General features: G+C 57.2%; 1 protein-coding gene across 5 annotated transcripts in view; it reads left to right on the top strand.

The window, feature by feature from the left end:
• The window catches only part of GRIK4 (glutamate ionotropic receptor kainate type subunit 4), a 259741-nt gene that overhangs the window by 177197 nt on the left and 67965 nt on the right, over positions 1 to 14579 (top strand). The window lies entirely within an intron of this gene.

Below are 14579 nucleotides of genomic sequence, written 5' to 3'. Positions count from 1 at the left end.
TACGTTCTCAGATCGGAGTGGGAGTCGTAGGGGCTGCAGGCTGCAGGGCCCCAGGCCCGGGCCTTGGCTTTGTCCTAAAGATCAATGGGGGTTTCACACCCCGCCCCCCAGGGACTACTGGGATTTGAAATGAGAGTGGAAGGCCCCCAGATCATGGATTCATTTCTCCCTTAACACTTTCTTTCTTTCTCCAGGAGCAATAGTCCTCCGTTAATTAAAAGTCTATTGAGTCCCTCCTCCTGTGAGAGCCTGGGCTTGCCAGGTCAGAGGTGCGACGTGGGGGCGGTCACCGAGGCTCTCTCCTGCCCTCCCTGGCCCAGGCAGCCAGGGCCTCTCTCCCACAGCACAGGGTCGAGCTGCTTAAGGGCTTCGATGGAAAAGTCGCCGGCTGTAGCAGCTGATGCACACACAGCCTGCCAACAATTGTAGCTGCTTGCATTTCACTGCGGCTGCTTCGGGCAGAGGAGGGGCTTGGACGTGCTGCGTTTTAAATGTCTGTCCTGCCTGAGCTCACAGGGACGTGTGCCAGTGCCTAGTGACTCCTTCTGCGTCTTTCTGACAGCTCGGGCCTGGAGAGCTGGAACAGGCTGAGCGAACTCAGCCCATGAAGCAGCCATAGGTCAGCCCCATGATGCCGAGCAGGCCACAGGCCAGAGGCGGGAGTGAGGGTGGGCAGCCAGGGGAGAGGAAGCCCAGAGGCTGAGGGGCTGGGGCAGAGGAGGCAAGTGCTGGGCAGACGCAGGCCGAGGCCCAGCCTCCCAGCTCCCAGCACCTCCTCCTCAGCGGCTGCTGCAATCACTCTGCTGCCTGTGCACCATAACCATCCTGAGAAGAAAGTGAAATACCTGCAGACATGCCCTCAGGGCTCCACCACACTGCGGGCCTGCGCGGCGTCTCCCCTGGAGCCACCCATGCGTGTCTCCCCTGGAGCTGTCTGTGCGTCTGCCCTGGAGCTGTCTGTGTGTCTCCCCTGGAGCTGTCTGTGCGTCCCCCCTGGAGCTGTCTGTGCGTCCCCCCTGGAGCTGTCTCCCCTGGAGCTGTCTGTGCGTCTCCCCTGGAGCTGTCTGTGCGTCTGCCCGGGAGCTGTCTGTGCGTCCCCCCTGGAGCTGTCCCCCCTGGAGCTGTCTGTGCGTCTCCCCTGGAGCTGTCTGTGCGTCTGCCCGGGAGCTGTCTGTGCGTCTCCCCTGGAGCTGTCTGTGTGTCTCCCCTGGAGCTGTCTGTGCGTCTCCCCTGGAGCTGTCTGTGCGTCTGCCCTGGAGCTGTCTGTGCGTCTCCCCTGGAGCTGTCTGTGCGTCCCCCCTGGAGCTGTCTGTGCGTCCCCCCTGGAGCTGTCTCCCCTGGAGCTGTCTCCCCTGGAGCTGTCTGTGCGTCTCCCCTGGAGCTGTCTGTGCGTCCCCCCTGGAGCTGTCTGTGCGTCCCCCCTGGAGCTGTCTCCCCTGGAGCTGTCTCCCCTGGAGCTGTCTGTGTGTCCCCCCTGGAGCTGTCTGTGCGTCTCCCCTGGAGCTGTCTGTGCGTCTGCCCGGGAGCTGTCTGTGCGTCTCCCCTGGAGCTGTCTGTGCGTCCCCCCTGGAGCTGTCTGTGCGTCTCCCCTGGAGCTGTCTGTGCGTCCCCCCTGGAGCTGTCTGTGCGTCCCCCCTGGAGCTGTCTCCCCTGGAGCTGTCTGTGCGTCTCCCCTGGAGCTGTCTGTGCGTCTCCCCTGGAGCTGTCTCCCCTGGAGCTGTCTGTGTGTCTCCCCTGGAGCTGTCTCCCCTGGAGCTGTCTGTGCGTCTCCCCTGGAGCTGTCTGTGCGTCCCCCCTGGAGCTGTCTCCCCTGGAGCTGTCTGTGCGTCTCCCCTGGAGCTGTCTGTGCGTCTCCCCTGGAGCTGTCTCCCCTGGAGCTGTCTGTGCGTCCCCCCTGGAGCTGTCTCCCCTGGAGCTGTCTGTGTGTCTCCCCTGGAGCTGTCTGTGCGTCTCCCCTGGAGCTGTCTGTGCGTCTGCCCGGGAGCTGTCTGTGCGTCTCCCCTGGAGCTGTCTGTGCGTCTCCCCTGGAGCTGTCTGTGCGTCTCCCCTGGAGCTGTCTGTGCGTCCCCCCTGGAGCTGTCTGTGCGTCCCCCCTGGAGCTGTCTGTGCGTCCCCCCTGGAGCTGTCTGTGCGTCCCCCCTGGAGCTGTCTGTGCGTCCCCCCTGGAGCTGTCTGTGCGTCTCCCCTGGAGCTGTCTGTGCGTCTGCCCGGGAGCTGTCTGTGCGTCTCCCCTGGAGCTGTCTGTGCGTCTGCCCGGGAGCTGTCTGTGCGTCTCCCCTGGAGCTGTCTGTGCGTCTCCCCTGGAGCTGTCTGTGCGTCTCCCCTGGAGCTGTCTGTGCGTCTCCCCTGGAGCTGTCTGTGCGTCTCCCCTGGAGCTGTCTGTGCGTCTCCCCTGGAGCTGTCTGTGCGTCTCCCCTGGAGCTGTCTCCCCTGGAGCTGTCACCCCTGGAGCTGTCTGTGCGTCTCCCCTGGAGCTGTCCCCCCTGGAGCTGTCTGTGCGTCTCCCCTGGAGCTGTCTCCCCTGGAGCTGTCTGTGCGTCTCCCCTGGAGCTGTCTGTGCGTCTCCCCTGGAGCTGTCTGTGCGTCTCCCCTGGAGCTGTCTCCCCTGGAGCTGTCACCCCTGGAGCTGTCCCCCCTGGAGCTGTCTGTGCGTCTCCCCTGGAGCTGTCCCCCCTGGAGCTGTCTGTGCGTCTCCCCTGGAGCTGTCACCCCTGGAGCCGTCCATGCACGTCTCCCCTGGAGCTGTCTGTGTGCGTCACAGTTTCAGGTACTCTGCTAGGGGCTGGTTACAGAGTCGTGACAGGGAAGGGGTCCCAGTCCTTGTGCCAGGCATTTTCACACTTTTGAGCAGGAGCTGCCTTAGGTACAACCTAGGACACACGCTAACACCAGCCTACACATAACTAAACCCGAACGTAAGCGACCGCACCCCCTGCTATGTGCACGGCACTCCGATAGACCCTTGGAACACATTTCACTTTGAAGTGCAGGTCTTGCCCATAAATTGGTTTCACGCCCCAGGAACGGGCTGCAATCCCAGTTGGACAAAACCCTGCCCTACCCCACGAGCTGACCGTTCAGCGATGAGCGCGGGCGGAACCGTCATTTGATGAGGCATCTTCCGTGGGCTCCTTCGGACCTCTCACCTTCGCACTGGCCAGAGTCGTTGTCCTCTGACCCAGCATTTCCACAGCGCTCTGCGTGTGTGCGCATACGTGGTGCTAAGGGAATATTTTCACTAAGAGAATGAGGTCTTTAACCAACATCGGCAACTCCCTTTGTTCCCGAATCAGCCCTCAAGCACTAGGTCGGGCCCTTACTCATGCCCCAGTCTTCCACGTAAACTAAGTTTTCATGGTTGGAGACATTAAGTGTAAATTCAACAAACATGTACTGCTTCCTGCGGGCGACCGCCAGGGAGGCTCCCGTTACAGGCCTTCTTAGCGAGTCTCACAGCGCAGTGCACGCCTGGGCTGCTGACTCTGAACTCACTCCTCTCGGGTCAGGCCTAGGGCTGCTAGCCATAGTGCTTTATGCCAACCGTCACGCAGATGTGTGTGCTCAAGGGACACTAACATAGTGTATGCACCCTTCCTAACGCGAACTTCAACTTTGAACCTGAATCTGAGGTTAAAAAAGAAAAGACTCCCTGGTTATTGTTTGTGCAGCTTTCGGTGGTCCTGGTGAACGAGGGTCTGGAACTGAGAGCTTGCATTTGGCTAGGCCTTCAAACGTGTCACCTCTGGTTGTCGTGGCTCATCCCCACAAGGGAACAGCGAGGAAACCGCTTACCTGCAGCAGCAAAACTGGCGTTGCAGAGGCCACACAAGTGCCGGTGGGTCCTGAAGCCAAGCCTCCCGACTCTCAGCTGCCTGCCCCCCAGACCGTAGCGCTGCCGCCTCACGCCCTCGTGCCGGGTGCGGCTCGTCAGAAGCCGCCAGACCCTCTGCTCGTGAGCGGGCTGTGCACGCCAAGCGGCCCCAAGTGCCAAGGAGCCAAGAGGCCAAGGAGCACGCTCGACAAGCCCAGCCGTCACCGTGGAGAATTCCTTCATTTTTATTTTTATTTAGATTCTTCATTGTTTATAGTATTACGTACGTCTCCTTCCCCCTGACCTCTCTAGCCGCTCCCCCCCACCCCAGCACATGCCCTCACCCCCCATTGTCTGTGCCCACTGGTGATGCTCACACCTTGAAGAATTTAATAGGAAACTCGCTTGGGGAAAGCAGTCTGGATCACTATACCCCACCCCACCCCAGCCTCTGTTTACAGCCAAAGGTAGTGAGGGCTGTGGGTGGCCACAGGGGTCAGGTGCTGGGGCTCTGGTGTGGCTGCAGTAAGAGAAACATGGAGGGGTGGGGGTGTTGCCCCAGAAAGAGAATTAATCAGAGTCCGGTGACAGCCCAGAGCTCACCTGGGGGAGGAGAGGGGTCCAGGCTCTGGTTCACGCAGATGTCAAGACAGGATTCTCTTTAAGATGGAGTCACTTAATGTTCTTCACACACATTATCTCAGCTCATTGTCAGCAGCGACGTCATACTCTCAGCAGGCAGGCTCCTTCCTTCCATTTCACCGACAAGAAAGATTCAGAGGGTGTGACTGCGCTCACACAGCTTACCTGGGCAGAGGAGGGAAGAGACCTGGGCCTGGGGCTCGCTGCACGCCCCGTGCCAAGCCCTGCTCTGCCCCCAGCCCTGCCGGGAGTGCTCTGCAGGCTCTGGGAGCTGACTCCCTCCAGGAGTGCATTCTCCAGCCATTGAGTTCACTGTGATCGGAGAGATGTGTGGGAAGGCCCAGGCGGGCGCAGCCTCCACCTGCCCTCAACTCAACCACACGGTGTAGTAGTAAGTAGATCTTGAGTTCAGATCCAGCTCCTGTGCCCTATGAACTGTGACCCTCAGCAAGTTGCTTAACATCTCTGAGTCTGAATTTTATTCATTCGTTCATTCATTCATTCAATCAACAAAAACTTGTCTGAAGCGCCTACATTTCTCAGGTGGAAATAATAACAGTGCTGTCGTTTGCAGAATCGGGGAAACGTATGCAGGCAAACCACGTGGCTGAGTGCCCGGGCGCGAAGGTGATCAGTGATGTTTGCAAACTCTGACTCTGCAGCAGGACGGACCTGGCTTGGAGTTCTGTCAGTCTCTGTAGAAGAAGCTGGGTCCTGACAGGCCGAATGTAAAGAACAATCATCTAAATGTACATAAAGTGTTAGATGTTATTGAGCGTGTGCACCCACTGTGGATGCAGGCAAGAATGTGAAGAAATCCCTCAGGGCTTTATTTATTTACTAGGGGCCCAGCTCATGAATTCGGGCACCTTGAAAGGAACTGTGGGCCACGAGGCTGCAGTGGGCACAGGAGTGGTCTCGGCCCCTCCTGCTGTGGCCCCAGGTCTCCTCTCTGTCAGCAGCCCCCCTCCCGCTGTTGTCGCTCTCACACGCTGATGGCACCAGCCCCGCTTGCACCCGATGACAGCGCAGGCAGCTGCTGCCCCGATTGCTCCTCAGGAGCAGGGGGAGGTGGAGAAGCCCTCAGGGGTGATTGGGACTAGCAGCCACCGCTCATACCCACTGACAGCGCCGAGCGATCGGGACCAGCGCTGGGTGCCTGCAGCAGGTGCAAGAGCTGGGTGGGGCCGCGGCACACGGGAGCAAAGAATTTTCAGTAACCACCAGAGGCTCACCCCAATGATAGCGACCAGTGCCCCGCCTTGGTCTGGTGTCCCTGCTCACCTGCTCCATCATCCCGCCACAGCCGACACCCGCCATGTTCCACGCACGCCCCCTGGTGCTCAGCACACGTCGTAGTGACTAGTTGTTCGGTTGTCCCGCCATTTGGTCTATTTGCATATTAGGCTTTTATTATATAGGATATTTTTTAATTGATTGGGGTGATATTAGTCAACATGACATAGGTTTCAGGTGAGGTTCTATGTTACAAGATCTGTATATTGCCCACCACCCAGAGTCACATCTGTCACCTTGTATTAGGATCCTCTTCTTCCCCCACCCCCTTCCCTCTGACAATCACCTCACTGCTGTTTGTGTTCACAAGTTGTAGCTTTATACCCCACATTTGAGTGAAATCACATGGTTCTTAGCTTTTTCTGACGGACTTATTTCACTTAGCATAGTATTCTCAAGATCCATCCATGTTGCTGCAAATGGCAGTATTTAATCCTTTCTTACGGCTGAGCAGTATTCCACTGTGCACAGGGGCCACATCTTCTTAACCCAGTCCTCTACCGCAGGGCACTTCGGTTGTTTCCATGTCTTGGCCACCGTGAATAATGCTGCAGTGAACACTGGGGTGCATATATCTTTTCGAATACATGATTTTGAGGTTCTTGGGTATACCAGTATACCCAGGAGAGGGCTTACTGGGTTGTGTGGTAGCTCTAGTTGCAATTTTTTGAAGAATTGTCAGCCTGTTTTCCATAGTGGCTGCACCAGCCTCCATTCCGCCCAGCAGTGAATGAGGGTTCCCTTTTCCCCACAACCTCTCCAACACTTGTTGTTGCTTGTCTTGTTGATAATGGCACTCTAACTGGTATAAGTGGTAACTCATAGTAGTTTTGCATTTGTTTTGCCAGCGAGGGTGAACACCTTTTCATATATCTATTGGTTCGTATGTCTTCTTGGGAGAAGTGTATTTCAGGTCTTCTGCCCACCTTTTGATTGGGTTGTGTGTTTGGTGTTGAGTTTTACTAGTTCTTTGTGTATTTTTGAGATCAAACCTTTGTTGGAGCTACTGTGTGCAAACACCATCCCCCATCTGGTGGGCTGCCTCTGTGTTTTGTTGTCCATTTCTTTTGCTGTGCAGAAGCTTTTTAGTTTGTTAAAATCCCATTCATTTATTTTTGTCTTTACTTCCCACGGCCCATAAGTATGTAACTTATTTTCTTCTATGTCACTTGTTGTTTCAGGTCTTATATTTAGGTCTTTGATCCGTTTTGAATTAATTTTTGCACATGGGGAAAAACTGTAATCCAGTTTCATTCGTTTGCATTTGCATGTGGCTTTCCAGTTTTCCCAGCACCATTTGCTGAAGAGACTGTGTTTACTGTGTTGTGTGTTTCTAGCTCCTTGGTTGAAGATTATCTGTCTGCATGCATGTGGTGTTATAGCTGGGCTCTCTGTTCTGTTCCACTATCTGTGTGTCTGTGTCTCAGCCAATGCCGTGCTGTTTTGATCATCGCAGCTCTGCAGTCTAATTTGAAGTCATGTAGTGTGATGCCTCCGGCTTTGTCCTATTTGCTCAGGATTGCTTTGGCTATTTGGGGTTCCATACAAATCTGATGATTTCTTTTTTCATTTCTTTACAAAATGACATTGGGATTTGGGTGGGGATTGCATTAAATCTGTATATTGCCTCCTCAGGGTTTTAAAAATGAATTTTTTTTACCCACTTGGGAGAGAACAAGATGGTAAAATGACCACCGAGAGTGATTCTGGGGGGAGGAGAGGCTGTGAGAGAGACGGTGTGGGCAGCTCCGGGCAGGCCCTCCAGGTGTGGGTGACTCCGGGCCCTCCAGGTGTGGGTGACTCCGGGCCCTCCAGGTGTGGGTGACTCCGGGCCCCCCAGGTGTGGGCTGCTCCGGCCCTCCAGGTGTGGGCTGCTCCGGGCCCTCCAGGTGTGGGCTGCTCCGGGCCCTCCAGGTGTGGGCTGCTCCGGGCCCTCCAGGTGTGGGCTGCTCCAGGCCCTCCAGGTGTGGGTGACTCCGGGCCCTCCAGGTGTGGGCTGCTCCAGGCCCTCCATGTGTGGGTGACTCCGGGCCCCCCAGGTGTGGGTGACTCCGGGCCCTCCAGGTGTGGGCTGCTCCGGGCCCTCCAGGTGTGGGTGACTCCAGGCCCTCCATGTGTGGGTGACTCCAGGCCCTCCAGGTGTGGGCTGCTCCGGGCCCTCCAGGTGTGGGTGACTCCGGGCCCTCCAGGTGTGGGTGACTCCGGGCCCTCCAGGTGTGGGCTGCTCCGGGCCCTCCAGGTGTGGGTGACTCCGGGCCCTCCAGGTGTGGGTGACTCCGGGCCCTCCAGGTGTGGGTGACTCCGGGCCCTCCAGGTGTGGGTGACTCCGGGCCCTCCAGGTGTGGGCTGCTCCGGGCCCTCCAGGTGTGGGTGACTCCAGGCCCTCCAGGTGTGGGCTGCTCCGGGCCCTCCAGGTGTGGGTGACTCCGGGCCCTCCAGGTGTGGGTGACTCCGGGCCCTCCAGGTGTGGGTGACTCCGGGCCCTCCAGGTGTGGGTGACTCCGGGCCCTCCAGGTGTGGGCTGCTCCAGGCCCTCCAGGTGTGGGCTGCTCCGGGCCCCCCAGGCCAGCCACGATGGAGGGCTCCTCTCAGCAGCCTAGTAATGAAGACAGGAAGCAAGGAAGGAATGGCTCCTCAGGAATGTGAGCTTGGGATCTGTGCCCTGAGGGCGACGGATAGGTTTCTGGGAGAATTTGACTTTGGAAGGTGAAGGAAGGGCTTCCTGGAGGGAGTGGTTTTAAAATGAGGCCTGAGGATTCAACTAGGTTGGGGTTTGTGAACGTTTGTAAAGGTTCTGAGGGTGAATAGGAAGATTCCGGAGCTCTCCTGGTGCAGAAGATGCAGGCGCAGACAGCACATGAGAACAGGCGTGGCTGTGCTCAGAGAAAACTATTTCCTGAGCCACGCAGCTTGGGATCCACGGAGAGGGCTGGGGCAAGCGGGCGGGCGGCAGGGAGAGCTGCAGGCAGGGAAGGCTGCACACGGACCGACAGGCACACGGCACTGGGGTTCAAGCGCAGATAAAGCTGGGGAATATCCAGGGAGATGGATGTGCAGAGTGGGCAGCGGGCAGGCTTCCAAGGGCCTGGTGGCTGATGTAGGGATGTGGGTCTCCATCCTTAAACCTAAATGAGAAAGGGTTTAAGCAGGGGCTCAGGGGGCATGTTGGAGATGTGAGGGAGGACTGCTGGCTGTTGTGTAGAGAACAGGACACAGAGAGGCCATCGTGGGCTCCGGTCCAAGATGTTCATCGGGAACTTGGGCTCGGGGAGGCCAGGGCAGGGCAGAGAGCCTTTCAGGCCGCCCAGCCCTGTGGTCACGGTGCCAGATGCGAATCCAGCCCCTGGACTCCAGGCTGCTCACGGCGGCTCTCAGGGAGCAGGGAGGACCTCTCTGGCCACGGCCCGGGGATAAACATGCCACAGGGGTGTAGCTCAGGGTGACCAGGGTCACACCGCAGACCTAACACGGGTCTGACACTCATTCAATGGTGCAATAGTCATCTCTCCAAGTAACTGTGGGTAGCCTGTAGCCATTCACTAGAGCAAGCGTGTCAAACTCCAAGGCTGACACAGGCCAAATAAACAAGGTTTACATTTATGTGGGCCGCAAAAAAACTAAAGCTTCAATTTTCATGGAAATGTAGGTTTATTTTGATAGAGACATGCGGAATACAAAGGGCTGAAATAAATGAGTAATCATTAACATAAAATAATAGAACGTTTTAATAAAAATTAATATTTTTTCTTGAACATTAACTTACTAGACACTGGATAACTGCACAAATTAATAAGCGTAACGCAAATAAACCTATTTTCCTTGTTCTCCGAAAGTGAAATATTTCCTGTTGCGCACACCAAACAAGTCAGTCCAAGACTAATGACGTGGCATCGGCTGCTAAAACATTCGCTGCTGGTATTAGTGGAGGGAAGTGGTGCACCTGCGCGTAAGGCGAGTAAGGGAAACAAACGCAACACGATTATAGTAATCAGTCATTCGCGAACGTTGTAGTTCGTTTTTAATAAGTATGTATAACAGGATAGTGTAAAAATTAAGTTAGGAAATTTTTATTAAGACGTTTCTTACATGCCGTTATATTGGCTGGGCCACAAAAATATTTGTTATGGGCCGCATGAGGCCCGCGGGCCGCGAGTTTGACATGCTTGCACTAGAGCCTGTGCTTTCCTTGGTACTGTGGCTGCTGCCCCAGGGCCCTAAGCACAGCCATGGGAAGGCAGGGCCACTGGAGACGGCTGTTCTGACAGCAGCGAGCAGTGACAATTCACAATGAAAGAGAGACTCGATGGGAGTGGGCAAAGGAACGTAAAGAGCACAGAAATGAAGGCATGGGCCGCTCCCCGTACACAGCCCGGCGCCCCTGGCAGCTGGCCCCCGAGGACGCACTGCGCATGGAGTTACAGATGCTCATGCTCTTGAGAAGACAGTGGAAGTTGTAATTTCCCTGCAAAGAGTCTTTTGAAATAATGCTTTCAAATACATAATTTAAATCTCCAAAATTGTAGTGATTTAAGGAGCAAGATTATTGTAATTTCTATGGAGCCTGTATCCGTTGGGAATGTGGGATAATGGTACTTGCTGTGCTTGTGCAGATACGTTCCATATCCGTTATGTTTCCTTACGTTTTCGTATCTGGGTAGGCCCTCCTGTCACCAGAGGTTTCCTCCAAGAGCGTGAGTCAGGAGTGAGAAGGAGGGCACATTTGCCGTAAATATCATGATCCCACTGAAGCAGCACTTGGCCTTGTTCTGAATCCTTTCTTTTCCATTTAGCAGCTCTGTTACTAGGGGAAATATTAACATATGTGGGCCTCCCTGTCCCCACCAATAAAGCAGAGTGGCAATGCGATTTGTAAGAATAAACTTGCGCCTCCCGCACAGAGCCAGGTGAGCGTGGGTGGCCCAGGCTGCGCCGGAGCCCACAGGCCTGGGAGCCCATCATGCAGAGTGGGCACAAGGAGGTGTAGTTGTTCGTATGGAAAAGAATACAACAATTAATGGGTAATAATATAAGAATGAACTTCCATTCTCACAGATGGAGACCTACTTGTGCCCACCCGTGCGCGTCCCTTCCCGGCTCTGTGGGTGGCATCGGGGAGAGCTTGAACCCGGCCCTCGGGGAAGTGTTTCCACCACAGAAGTCAGCGAATGCTGCAGATCAGGGCCTTGTTCCTGGGGAGCCCCGCACAGGCAGGCACCAGCCCGCTGATCACCCCGCCTCCCCACCTTCCCCCTCACATTGTTGTCTGAGCTGCTCTGCCTGCTGCACTCTGGCACCTCCTGCCTCAGACCATGGGGCACGTGCCGTGCCGTGGCACTGACAGCCGGGCTCGTCCTGGAGTCTGGGATCCAGTCAGTCCCAAGGGGGCCTGAGCACTTGCCTTTCTAGCGTCAGTGCTGCTGGTCCAGGAACCAGACCTGGAGGCCCCGCCTCCGCTGCCTTGACTGAGGTCGCCAAGGCAAAGCCTAGGCACAGGGAGTCCCAGCTTCTGTCTTGGACAACGGCATGAAACAGTAAACCAACTTTGCGTGTTCACCATCCGACTGAGTCTCCTTAGGGACCCTACCTATAATAATAAAAGCGTAATATGCTCATTAGACCGGACAAACAAAGCCGTGGCTGCAAGAGAAGCCCAGGTCCTGAGTCCCGGGTGCCAGAGGGAAGCTGGTGCCGGCAGCCGGGTGAAGGAAGGCCTACTCTTGCACGAATTTTGTGCATCGGGCCTCTAGTGAGGTAATAATTACTATTCTGACCCCCATTTTATAGATGAGGGAACTGAAGCTCAGAGGGACCGAGTAACTTAACTGAAGTCAAACAGCTCATGAGCAGAGAGGCCAGGTTAGCCCAGGGCCTCCTACTCTGGACCCTTACACTCACAGTACAAACTGTACAAGTTCAGAGGAAGGAGAGGCCGGACCTGGCCTGCACTGCACACATGTGCTGTGCACGGGGCCAGCCCATCTTTCCTACGTGCATTAAAGGGCCACACAGTCTAGTAGAGCAGGCATCCAAGTCCCCCTCCTCCCTCCACTGCACCCCGAGGGCCCCTGGGACACCTAGCGGAGACGCTGGGAGAGACAGTGAAGGCCAGGGGAAGACCCTGCTTGCCGCAGGACCACGCCCACACATGTGGACTCGTGGCAGAGGCTGTGATGCAGCTGTTCCTGCAGGAGGTTTGGAGCAGGTGTGGGCAGCAGGGCTCAGGGATGGCTGGAGGCAGAGCTACATGTCTCGGTGACGACAGCTGTGTCTCCTGCCCCCTGGCATGTGCATGGCATGGTTGGTGCCTGATGGGTGAGGCAATTAGATTGTACCCCAGGGCACCTGGCTGTGTTTCTCACTTTCCCTCCCACTGCCTTTCAGCAATCAGATTGCACGGGTAATAGCTGCCAAGCCACTTCATTGAAGCTGATGAGGTTATTAATTTCCTGGGGGCTAATGGAAGGATGGTGTGAGATTAATTTTCTGGTTGGCATTTAGGGGCTCGTTAGTCTCTCTGCTGCGTTCCCAAAGGTGGGGACTGTAAATGGCTCAGCTGTCGCTCTGGTTCTGGGTAAATCATTGTACCCCTGACTTCTGCGGGTTCCCATCTCGTGGCTCAGGTAAGACCATGCCGTTGGGCTGGGGAGACAATGAGGCTTGGGTCTCCTGAGAACAGCGAAGTGGGAAGTGGGCTGGGCACCAACACAGATAGGCCAGTGCACAGGCGGGTGGGGAGATGGATAGGAGAACAAACACGTGTGGTGGAGCTTGGGAGGAGCCGGGCAGGATGAGGTGGAGCCGGGCAGGATGAGGCGGGGCACGGGAGGAGCCGGGCAGGATGAGGTGGAGCCGGGCAGGATGAGGCGGGGCACGGGGGGAGCCTGGAAGGATGAGGCGGGGCACGGGAGGAGCCGGGAAGGATGAGGCGGGGCACGGGGGGAGCCTGGAAGGATGAGGCGGGGCACGGGAGGAGCCCGGCAGGATGAGGCGGGGCACGGGAGGAGCCCGGCAGGATGAGGCGGGGCACGGGAGGAGCCGGGCAGGATGAGGTGGAGCCGGGCAGGATGAGGCGGGGCACGGGAGGAGCCGGGCAGGATGAGGCGGGGCACGGGGGGAGCCTGGAAGGATGAGGCGGGGCACGGGAGGAGCCGGGAAGGATGAGGCGGGGCACGGGGGGAGCCTGGAAGGATGAGGCGGGGCACGGGAGGAGCCGGGCAGGATGAGGCGGGGCACGGGAGGAGCCGGGCAGGATGAGGCGGGGCACGGGAGGAGCCGGGCAGGATGAGGCGGGGCACGGGAGGAGCCGGGCAGGATGAGGCGGGGCACGGGAGGAGCCAGCAGGGGGCCAGGAAGGCTTCCAGGAGAGCCCTCTGGGGTCGAGAGCAGGAGGGTCGATGCTGGAGCCCTCAAGGTGACCTCAGGTTGATGGCTCTTTTCGTTTGGTGTCAGTTTCTTTCTCCATAAGATGCGTTTCCTGTGCGGATGTGCAGGAGACACTCTTGTGAAGGGAAGGTGAACAGGAGCATGTACAGGACCCGCCAGCCCTCCAGGGGGCGCCCTCGCAGGGCTGGGGAGGAGGCTGGGCCATCGCCCTTTGGCAGATGACAGCAGCACCTGTGGAGACCCTGGAGGTGGGCCGGAGGCCCCAGTGATGGTCCAGGGCGGTCCGAGCTCGGCCCCTCTCCAGTCTCTACGGTGACATCAGGGCGATGGTCCTGCTCACTCACCACTGCCCCTCCGGGTGAGATGAGGACCCAGGGGACAGGTCTCTACTGAGGTTGAAGCTTTCACAGGAGGGACTCTGAGCCCAGCTCTGGTGGCCAGAGCCACATGGCATCCATGGAAACGTAAGGGTTTTCCAGGAAAGCTGCTGCTGGTGCCTGGCAACGCCTGAAGGCGGATGTGGGCACTGCCTGGAAGGGGATGTGGGCACTGCCTGGAAGGGGATGTGGGCACTGCCTGGAAGGGGATGTGGGCACTGCCTTGGGTTCTAGCCAGCCATCACCTGTCCCTCCTGAACAGAAATGACTTGCCAGGGGCTCCAGCAAGTAGAAATGTGTTGGTCACACACACACACACACATGCACGCATGCACGCACGGTTCCACTGGGAAAACAACCATCTAAAAACCCAAAGCTGTTGCGTTTCGGTCTTGGTAACTTAGTGGAGAACTAAGTGGTGGACTTTTTGCCACTAGAAAGGAAGACAAGGGGGAAGACAAAAGAAAATGGCATTTCTTAATGTTGGGCTAAACACAGTATCACCGCCACCCAATGAAGTTTCCCTCGTTAGTCCCAGTGGCAGGCGAGGAAGCGTGCTCAGAGAGGTGCAGTCGCTTCTCCGAGGCTGCACAGCTGCAACCCACGCTCCTTGGGCTACTGAACAACATGCAGCCAAGTGGCGCCTCCAGGCCCGGGCTCGAGAGGAGGACAGAGAGAACATTCACCTCCACCTACAGGCGGAGAGGGAGACTGGGGAAGACTGAAGTCACTTGTCTCAGTTCTCACATCTGGCAGGGGAACCGAGCAGGACTGGAACTGGGTCTTCCCTCTTCTGGTTCCTTCATTCATGGACGCCCTCAGCAAACATTAAAGGCCTGGGGTGTCCCGGTTCTCCCCGACCCGCCTCCTGACTCTCACGGAGAGAAGCAGGGTTACAGCAGGCCGGAGGGAGCAAAGGCCGTGTGGCTCCTTCCCGCCTCCGCACAACGCGAACCCGCATGTTCCATTCCCTTTTGTGTGAGAGAAGGTCCCTGCGCTCCATTCCGTTCCTGACTTCCTTTTCCGCTTATCCTCCCACCACTCCTGAGCCTTTGCCCCTTTCTTCCCTT

The sequence above is a fragment of the Plecotus auritus genome, assembly GCF_963455305.1.
Source record: "Plecotus auritus genome assembly, chromosome: 13".
NCBI classification, from domain to species: Eukaryota; Metazoa; Chordata; class Mammalia; order Chiroptera; family Vespertilionidae; genus Plecotus; species Plecotus auritus.
This window is presented reverse-complemented; position numbering and strand designations above follow the sequence as displayed.